The sequence below is a fragment of the Choloepus didactylus genome, chromosome 14 (genome assembly GCF_015220235.1).
Source record: "Choloepus didactylus isolate mChoDid1 chromosome 14, mChoDid1.pri, whole genome shotgun sequence".
In the NCBI taxonomy this organism is placed as follows: domain Eukaryota; kingdom Metazoa; phylum Chordata; class Mammalia; order Pilosa; family Megalonychidae; genus Choloepus; species Choloepus didactylus.
In genome coordinates this window covers 80,753,928-80,764,850 of record NC_051320.1, presented here as the reverse complement: position 1 = coordinate 80,764,850, position 10,923 = coordinate 80,753,928, and the positions used below count along the sequence as shown (strand labels likewise).

The following is a 10,923-nucleotide window of genomic DNA, read 5'->3' as shown; positions in this document are numbered from 1 at the left end:
CCTAAACTCTCCAAGACCTCATTTCCTCACCCGAGGGGTAGGGTAAGGTAGTTGGGAGTAGGGTAGTTGAAAGGATTAAATATGATAATACATGTAAAATGCTCAGCAACATGTCTAGCATATGATATACACTTGAAAAAATGATAAATAATATTTTCACTACTGGAAATTTAGTTGCAATGGGCAGAGGTGTTAGATAATTGGATTAATTGGTACAGAGTTTCTGACTGGGGTGATGGAAAAGTTTTGGTAATGGATGGTGGCAATGGTATAACATTGTGATTGTAATTAACACCACTGAATTATATGTTTGAATATGGTTAAAAGGGGAAATTTTAGGTTATATATTTGTTACTAGAGTAAAAATTTTTTAAAACCAAAGGACTGGAGAAGCAGGAGAAGCCACTATGTGCATTGCTGTATGACAGAAAAGCCAGGGCTCATTGGCAGCCAGCCCCAGAACACCGCAGTCTTTGGGAGAAAGCATTGCTTGGCTGACACCTCGATTTTGGACTTCTAGCCTCAAAACTAAGCATGGAGCTGTGGGATAGATTTCCTGAACAACAGGAGGAGGCTGATAGCTGTTGTAAATCTATGAAATTTGATGCTTAGTCAGTGTCAGCTTTCCTTCTTCAAAATCATTAAAATGGCCCTGCTCTTCAAGAGAACTAAAGTCCTTCCAAGTGGAACTGATTGCCCTTTATCTCCTGGCACTTGCAGTTCTCATTCCCATCATTGGAATCATGGCAGCTCAATTTCTCAAGTGGGAAATGAAGAATTGCGTAGTTAGTTCAATTAATGAAAATGGTATATATGGAAGACTCGCAGGAAAAGAAAATGGCAGCTAAGATGAAATGGGATTTAGAGAAGTTGTTACGGAATGCCTGAGCACCATGGAAAAGAGAATCCAGTATATTTCCAATATGAAAACCAATCTCAGATTCAGAGCAGTTCCAAAATTTCAGTGTGACAACTGATCAAGGATTTAATGATGTTTTTCTCCAGCTAAGTACCTTATTTTCCTCAGCCCAAGCACATGGAAAGTTAGTAGATGAAATCTCTAAGTCCTTAACAAAACTGAATGCCACCTTGCTTGATTTGCAGCTCAATGTAGAAGCCCTGAATGGCAAAGTCCAAGAGAATACATTTGTGCTGGTTTGGATATATTATGTCCCTCAGAAAAGCCATATTCTTTAATGCAATCTTGTGGGGGCAGACTGATCAGTCTGTTGATTAGAGTGGAACCTCTGATTGAATTTCCATGGAGGTGTGGACCGCACCCATTCAGGATGGGTCTTCATTAGTTTACTGGACTACTTAAGAGAGTTCTGGAGCCAGAGCAGACAGAGTTAATAATAGGGAGAACTGTGTGTATGAAGTGCGGGGTATGGGACCTGATTTTTTTGTAAACCCACAACTTCTCTAATAAACAATGAATTAATTTTTTAAAACATTTAAAAAAAGAGAGAGGAGGCTGGAAAGACAGGTAGGGGTCAGGTCAAAGACAGAGGAGGTCACTTAAGGTGGTAATGTAGTTAGATTTACATGTTATACTACTTGGGAAATTGGTGGCAAAAGTTGTGGTCACCCCACACCACCACTAATGGGGACAAGGGGCGTATGAATCAGACATAAATCCCTCGTCTCCTGTAATGTACTGTCTGACAGGGCCAGGTGCTGGAGAGGATGGGGACCGACAGTGTCTTTTACACATTGCTGGTGGGAGTGGGAGTTGGTACAACCACTTAGACACAGTCTGGGGTTATCTTGTAAAACTGAATGTTCACATACCCTGCAACTCTCATTCCTGGTTATATGCCCATGATAGACCATTCATTCATTCATTCATTCATTCATTCAACAAACACATATTGATCATCTGCCACATGCCAGACCTTGTGACAGGGGCTGGGAATAGAGAGATGAACAAGACATAGCCCCTGCCGTCCAAAGGCTCATGGTCTAGTAGGGGAGAAAAATTAACTACATGGGGTGGAACACTGTCACAGAGGTCTGTGGGTGCCATTGTAGACACAGAGGAGGTGGAGGGGGCGGGGAGCTGTAAACACCACCTTTGTCACAGGCCAGGGGTTCCGAGGAGCACTGAACTTGGTGTTGATGGGTGTTAGGTCCAGAGCCGTTCAAGAATTCACACAATGCAGCAAGTCATGGTTTAAGTAGAGAGTTTAAGGTTTATTAGAGGAAGAAGGCAGAAGAAAGCAGGTGGGAGCCATCAGAAAAGAAAGAAAGAAAAAATGGCTCCGGCCCTCTATCTGAGAGCAGCATTTTTATTTTTTTTTTTTCCTGTTTTTTAAAATTTATTCATTTGTTGTTTTTTTTTTCCTTTTTAATTTTTATTGGGATTGTTCGGATACCATACAATTATCCAAACATCCAAAGTGTACAATCACTTGCCCCTGGGTACCCTCATACAGCTGTGCATCCATCACCACACTTAATTTTTGTTCAATTTTTAGAAACTTTTCACTACTCCAGACAAGAAATAAAGTGAAAGATGAAAAAAGAAAAAAAAAAAAGGAAACTTGAATCCTCCCCTATCCCTAACCAACCCCCCTCTATTGTTGACTCGTGGTGCTGGTATAGTACATTTGTTACTGTTTATGAAAAAATGTTGAAATACTACTAACTGTAGTATATAGTTTGCAATAGGTATATATTTCTTCCCTATATGCCCCTCTATTATTAACTTCTAATTGTATTGTCATACATTTGTTCTGGTTCATGGAAGTGATTTCTAGTATTTGTACAGTTGATCATGGACATTGCCCACCACAGGATTCAGTTTTATACATTCCCATCTTTTGACCTCCAACTTTCCTTCTGGTGACATATATGACTCTGAGCTTCCCCTTTCCATCTAATTCACACACCATTCAGCACTGTTAGTTATTCTCACATCTTGCTACTGACATGTCTGTTCATTTCCAAACATTTAAGTTCATCCTAGTTGAACATTCTGCTCGTACTAAGCAACCGCTCCCCATTCTTAAGCCTCGTCCTATATCTTGGTACCTTATATTTCATGTCTGTGAGTTTACATATTATAATTAGTTCCTATCAGTGAGACCCTGCAATAATTGTCCTTATGTGTCTGGTTTATTTCACTCAGTATATTGCCCTCAAGGTTTTGTCATCAACCCATTTTTTTTTTTTTTAAATGGTTTTGTTCACTCACCATACATTCCATCCTAAGTAAATAATTGATGGTTCTCTGTATGGTCATATATTTATGTGTTCACCACCTTCACCACTATCTATATAAGGGCATCTACATTTCCTCCAGAAGGCAAGAGGAAGAGTCAAAGAAGGCAGAGAGGCAAAAGAAAGAGGAAAAAAAAAATGACAGCTAGGAAGCAGCAAAAGGAAAAATAACCTTAAATCAAAGTAGAGTAAAGAATCAGACAATACCACCAATGTCAAGTGTCTAACATGCCTCCCCTATCCCCCCCTCTTATCTGCATTTACCTTGGTATATCACCTTTGTTACATTAAAGGAAGCATAACACAATGATTCTATTAGTTACAGTCCCTAGTTTATGTTGATTGCATCCCTCCCCCAATGCCTCCCCATTTTTAACACCTTGCAAGGTTGACAATTGCTTGTTCTCCCTTGTAAAAGAACATATTTGTACATTTTATCACAATTGTTGAACACTCTAGATTTCACCAAGTTACACAGTCCCAGTCGTTATCTTTCCTCCTTTCTTGTGGTGTCTCACATGCTCCCAACCTTCCTCTCTCAACCATATTCATAGTTATCTTTGTTCAGTGTACTTACATTGTTGTGCTACCATCTCCCAAAATTGTTCCAAACCACGCACTCCTGTCTTCTATCATTCTGTAGTGCTCCCTTTCGTACTTCCTGTAGGGTGGGTGTCTTGTTCACAAAGTCTCTCATTGTCTGTTTGTCAGAAAATATTTCGAGCTCTCCCTCGTATTTGAAGGACAGCTCTGCTGGATATAGGATTCTTGGTTGGCGGTTTTTCTCTTTCAGTATCTTAAATATATCACACCACTTCCTTCTTGCCTCCATAGTTTCTGCTGAGAGATCCGCACATAGTCTTATTAAGCTTCCTTTGTATGTAATGGATCGCTTTTCTCTTGCTGCTTTCAGGATTCTTTGTCTTTGGCATTTGATAATCTGATTATTAAGTGCCTTGGCGTAGGCCTATTCAGATCTCTTCTGTTTGGAGTACACTGCGCTTCTTGGATCTGTAATGTTATGTCTTTCATAAGAGATGGGAAATTTTCATTAATTATTTCCTCTATTATTGCTTCTGCTCCTTTTCCCTTCTCTTCTCCTTCTGGGACACCAGTGATACGTAGATTCTTGTACTTTGTTTCATCTTTAAGTTCCCGGAGACGTTGCTCATATTTTTTCATTCTTTTCTCCATCTGCTTCTTTGCATGTAGGCTGTCCTAGTTTGCTAATGCTGCAGAATGCAAAACACCAGAGATGGATATGCTTTTATAAAACGGGTTTATTTCACTACACAGTTACAGTCTTAAGGCCACAAAGTGTCCAAGGCAACACATCAGCAACTGGGCACCTTCACCAAAGGATGGCCAATGGCGTCCGGAAAACCTCTGTTAGCTGGGAAGGCAGCCAGCATCTGCTCCAAAGCTCCAGCCTCAAAACGGCTTTCTCCCAGGACGTTCCTTTCTAGCAAGCTTGCTCCTCTTCAAAACATTACTCCCAGCTGCACTCCATTTCCTACCCCCCTCCATTCAGCTCATTTATATAGCTCCACCAATCAAGGCCCACCCTGAATGGGTGGGGCCATGCCTCCATGGGAACATCTCATCAGAATCATCTCCCACAGCTGGGTGGGGCACATTCCAAGCAAATCTAACCAGCACCAAAACGTCTGCCCCCACAGGACTACAAAGACAATGGCATTTGGGGGACACAATACATTCAAACCAGCACATAGGCTTTCAGGTGTTTTGTTCTCCAGTTCCTGAGTATTTTCTTCTGCCTCTTGAGATCTGCTGTTGTATGTTTCCATTGTGTCTTTCATCTCTTGTGTTGTGCCTTTCATTTCCATAGATTCTACTAGTTGTTTTTTTGAACTTTCGATTTCTGCCTTATGTATGCCCAGTGTTTTCTTTACAGCCTCTATCTCTTTTGTAATATCTTCTCTAAACTTTTTGAATTGATTTAGCATTAGTTGTTTAAATTCCTGTATCTCAGTTGAAGTGTACGTTTGTTCCTTTGACTGGGCCATAACTTTGTTTTTCTTAGTGTAGGTTGTAATTTTCTGTTGTCTAGGCATGGTTTCCTTGGTTATCCAAATCAGGGTTTCCCAGACCAGAACAGGCTCAGGTCCCAGAGGGAAGAAATATTCAGTATCTGGTTTCCCTGAGGGTGTGTCTTAGAAAATTGCTCCACCCCGTGATGCCTCAGGTCACTGTGCTTTTCTGCCCAGCATGTGATGCCTGTTAGCCTATAATTCTTGACTGGTGTGAGGAGGTATGGCCCTGTTACCCCCAGTTCTGAGGTCTGGTTCTGAATGGAAAGGGCCCCACCCCTTTCCTCTTAAAGAAGATAGACCCCCTAGGGGGAGGTCATTAGCATTTCATTGGTCTCTCTCTCTCTGCTTGTGCTGTGAGAGCAGCATTTTTTAAAGGAAAAACCCACATGGGGAGGGAAGGGTGTTGGGGGAGAAGGGTGCCTGCTGAGTGCGTCGTGTGCCTCAATTGGGCAAGTGCCTATCAATTTCTAGGCTGACAGGTTGCTAGGATTTTGGCACATTATTCTTCTTAGAAAAGTAGCTGCGTTATCAATCCAGGGAGAGCAGGCCTTTTTAGTTGTTCGTCTTTTAGACATATCTGACCTTGCTTTTACCCACCTTTTGGGGTTGGGGTGCCACTGTGGCTGGAATAGCCTTGAACAGCCTTCATTCTTTAGTTTATGGGGCACCTATTTTCTGTGAGATAAGCAGCAGAGCCCCTGGATCAGACATTCCTTCTATATGTTACTCTTTTTTCTGGGGTCTGACAATGGGTAGGTGGTAATTCGGGCTCCATCACTTGGAAGCTGGGCAAACTTAGAGAAGTTGCTTAATCTCTCTGGGCCTCAGTCTCCTCATTTTTAAAAAGGAGATCCAGATCAAATCAGACAGGGTGCTGCATAGAAAATCGGAAAGTGCTGCAAATTTGCTTGAGATTTTTCTTGTGCTGACCATCTGGGACCCCTACAGGAATTGAAATTGGAGCTCCAGGGAACCAAAGGAGGACAAAGGCAGAGCCCAGCCCAGAGACAGAGGGTGGAAATAACAGGGACGGATCTGAAAATTATAAACCTGAGGATCAGGGCGGTAAACAAAGGGGAGCTCTGACCTGCGAGGACTTTTTATATTGATGATCAGACTAGCCAACACTCACTGAGCACTTCACAGGCATTAATTCATGATCGCCTCTCAACGACTCTCATAGGTAGAGAGATCACTATCCCAATTAGGCAGTTGAGAAGACTGAGTTCAGAGAGACTAAGCGCCAAGATCACATATCCTGCAAGTTAGGCCAAGGAGTTGAACGTGGGTCATCTGACCCAGAGTCTGGGCTCTAACGCTGTTCTGGATGCTTCTGGGGAGCCTTGTTGGTGGGGGAGAGGGCACATGGAGGAGAGGACGCATGGAGCATGAGTTCCTGAGACTTGCTGCAGTGTTGCAGATGCTGAGGAGCAAGCCAGGCTGGGTTTCTGAGAAGAGAAAGAAGTAAGCCCCCAGTAAGGAAGGAGAAACGGAGTAGAAGCAGAGGTATTAGAGCTAACATCACCTGCATCAGGATTCCCAAGGTTAAACCCACTCAGAAGGGCATGTGCTGGGTTCAGAATCATAAATAATACCTAACATGTGCCAGATCCTATGCTAAACACTTGGTTCACATGATGATCTCATCTAACCTGCAAACAAACCTGAGAAAGGGAAATGAACCTGCCCACCTTACAATTGAGAAAACTGTCAGTAAAATTAAATAATTTGCCATCAGTCACACAGGTAGAAATGAAGTGAGCTGGGACCCAAACATGGTTTTGCCTGATGCTACCAGTCCCTCAGATCCCTTTTCCCATTTCTGTGTGCCCTTCCCCAGCTTCTGTCCACCTTTGCTGCTAATGGCCTGAACTGAGGCCTTTGTGAGAGGCCTGCCCTTGGGCCACTGGGGCTGATTTGCACACAAACAGCTGGAAGAATTTGGGATTTTACACCCCTGAGGCGGCCCTTACCCAATGCCTAACTAGTTTGGGATTATGAAAACCCAGCTGTCTTGCCTGGAGTTGGAAGAAACTCTGAAGGAATAATTTATAGCCCAAAATTTCCCTGTGGGATCAGGCTGAGGCTGGGACTTTGCAGGAAATGACTCCATCCCTCCAAAGGATGTAGGGTCCTTTTTACAGTTCAAGGTCACCCTCTCTCTTCCTTGGTTCTTCCTCTTCACTGTCTCACTGCTCCTTCTCCCTTACTGGTCTCTACTGGGAGTTCTTCCTTAATGAATCCCCTGCATCCAAATCCTCAGCTCAGGGCTTGCTTCTGAGGACCCCAAACCCCAGGACATCCCATGGACTCTTAACCCTCATCCTATGCACCTTCTCTTTGCTAACTACCCTCTCCTACTAGGAGCTGCTCCACAGTCTCCTAGGGAGCAGACAAATGCTCCTTCTCTCCCCCTCTCCCACTGCCACAACTCACCTCAAGGTTCCCCTCTACAGATTCCTGGGGCCACACTTCCAGCCAGAGCCCCATATCTGACCTTGTGCCAACCTCCAAGTAGGGTTTGGGCTGAGCAGACTTGAGCAAGCCCAGACATAGCCCACCTCCCAGAGCATGGGATGGGGATTGTAAAGTCAGAGGTGGTTTTCAGGGTGCTGTTTAGACTTGCAGGTGGTGCTGAGCCAGAGGTATGAGGGATCATGGCGTGGCCAGGGCAAGAGAACCAGGCAGACGGCTGCCCAGGGCAGTGTGCCAACCCAGTTCAGGCCCTGCAAAAAAGACTAGGTCTTAGACTAACAAGTTTCCTGAGCAATGTGAACATGGAGTCATGAATAAACACCTCCAATGCATTCATGTCTGCTATCATTTAGCTCAGCTCACAGGACAAGGATGCTGGGAAACTCAATGATTCCTCTACCTGGGTTCTTGTGGACACGGCGTTCAAGACTTACGGTGCCAGGCCATACCAGTTCATTCCAGGTCATTGTTTGCAAATGGCACATCTGACTTCCTAACTGCTCCACTTCCAACTCAAAAGGGAAAAGTGAAGGGAGGAGAACTTGACCTCGAAATTGAAAAGTGATCAGGAACCTCTGCTTTTGCATCTAGAAATTAGGCCTCCCTCCCTCAGCACTGTCCCCCAACTTTCTACTTCCCCTTAAAAACATGTCTACATTTTCATCTCTTTTCTCCCATCAACTCCTTTCTTTTTCCCAACTCCATTCCCCCCAGGGTGAAGGGTCCTTTGTACTGTCTCAGGAGAACCTGCTCCCTGATGTTGCCTGGTTATGTCCTACTCATCCATTAAGGCTCCACTCAGGCCACACCTTGCATGGGAAGCCTTTTCTGATCTTTCCCCCTGCCCCTCAGCTGAGGTGGGTGCCCTTCTCTGTGCTCCCGCATTGCCTTGTGTCTATCTCTTATCATTTTATTATCCATTTGTGAGTTGGCCTCTGCAGCTAGTTTGTTGGCTCCTTGTATAACATGTGCATGGTGTTTTACCTCTGAAACTCTAGGACTTAGCACAGTATCTTAAAAGTAAGATGTGGTCATTCAATGTTTGTTGAATAAATGACCATCTTATAGGGTAGTCTGAATATCAAATGAGAGAGTGGATATGAAAAACTGCAGATTGCTATTGCATTATTATTTGTGGAAGTACTTTTGAATTTTATACAAACTGACATATCATATGTATCAATAATATTATAATAGTAATATATGCCAAAGCCTAGGTGGAGATTTGGATAAAGTCAAACATTGAGAAAATCAGAAATATGCATTTCTATATACAACTGTGTATTCATCTCTAAATTCATGCCATCAGTGATAAATTATTAGAACTCCTAGGCTAAAGATGACAGTTCTCTGTTGTCAAGCAGGCAGAGGGGCACTAGCGTGGGGAATGAAGAGCACCGTCCCTGCTTGCCATGCGTTTAAGACTTTCTGGTTTCCAGAAGACTTTGTATCTTTGTCTCTTTTATTTGCCATGTGAATTAATCTAAGAAATCAGAAAATGGCAGGAAAAATATGCAATAGGCCCCTGCTTTTATTTTTATGCTCTTTTGAGAAAGGGAGCAACTGCAGGCTAAACCTGTGTACTTCTTTCTTGGAGTGGAGAGGTCCCTACGAGGGGGCCGGGCCGTGAGGGTGGGTGTAGCTGCTGAAAATGAGGGCAGGGCTGGATCTCGCTGTTTCACACCCCTGTCAAAAGTCAGCCTGCCAGGTAGGGCTGCCATACTTCTCCTAGTGCCAGGTTCTATCTGGTAAGTCAGCCTCTCCTTCCTTATCATCATCAACACTTAGGCTCTGCTTGTTCTGTGCACCGTTAAACTCCATGTCTCCCACCACACCCCCAGCTGGGACAGGCCTGGTCTCCTTCAGCCACATCTGATCATTCTTATCTGCCTGCCCTCCCTCCTTGCCCCCTCCCCACCTTCTCTATCCATTCCTTCTTTCATAAAATTTGATTTGATTTGATTTTTTTTGAATAGGTAATATATTCTCAAGGTTTAAAAAATAATTACAAAAAATATATAGTGAAAAGTTTCCCTATCATGACAGTCTTTCAGATACATAGTTCCTGTGGTGTGTCCTCCTAGAAACCCTTAAAAAATGAATATACAAGCATTACATGCTAATATGGTTACATATCCCCTACTCCTTTTTATACAAGTTGTAAACATTTGGAGGGTAATAGATTGTGTTCCATGCCTAATTGTCCTAATTAATAGTAATATTTTGGAGATCTTTCCATTTCAGAAAAATAAGCAGCTTCCTCTATCTTTTTCACAACTGGATAGTTTTCTGATCCAGGGCATATTTTATTTAATCTGTCCTAAACTGGTGGAGAGTTACAAGCAACACTGCCATGGATAACCCTGGACATACATTATTTCCCAATTTTTTTTATCTGTAATTAAAAGTGGAGTTGCTGAGTCAATGGATCGATGGATTTGTAGTTTTGATCACTATTGCCAAATTGCCTGTCATATGAATCACAGTAGTTCACACTCTCACCAACAGTTGAGAGTGCATGAGATTTCTAAACCTTTGAAAAACAGGTTTCTAAACCTTTGAAACAAGAATAACGCCACCACCAACATTCATTTATGAAGCCCCCACAATGTGCCTGCACTGGTCGCATTACATTGATCATCTCATTTAATCCGCCCACAAAAACTTTCAAGGTAGACATCATCATTCCTGTTTTGGAGGGGAAGCCTGAGATTCCTAGATGGTGAATGACGTTTGGCTCCACTGCCCTCATCTCACTACTCTCAGTCTCTCGTCTAGAAGTCAAGAAGTCAACAAGTATTTATCCTGATAATCATAAGAAGACTACAAACAGCTAGCATTTGTTGAGCACTTACTTGTGCCAAGCACATTCTCTCACTTAATCCTCCCAACAGCCTCACAAAGCCAGCTCTGCTGTTATCATCCATATTTAGGAATGAGAAAACTGATGACCAGAGAGATAACAAGCCCTCGGCTGGAGGTAACAATGCATCGCAGTGGTCCTGGGGTTTGAACCCAGGTGGGCTGACTGCGCACCTGAGCCTCTCACACACTGCACTGAGGCCACGGCTTAGAAGTCTCCAGACCATGCAAACCTTGGCAACTGCCGCATGTAAAACCCTTGGTGTACGGACGAGGAAACTGAGGCCTGGCAGAGAAGGGAAGGAGCCTG

General features: G+C 43.3%; 1 pseudogene; it reads left to right on the top strand.

Moving 5' to 3' along the window:
- The first annotated feature begins 534 nt into the window (after window positions 1–534).
- On the top strand, window positions 535–7,152 carry LOC119508896 (annotated as a pseudogene).
- The last annotated feature ends 3,771 nt before the right edge of the window (window positions 7,153–10,923 follow it).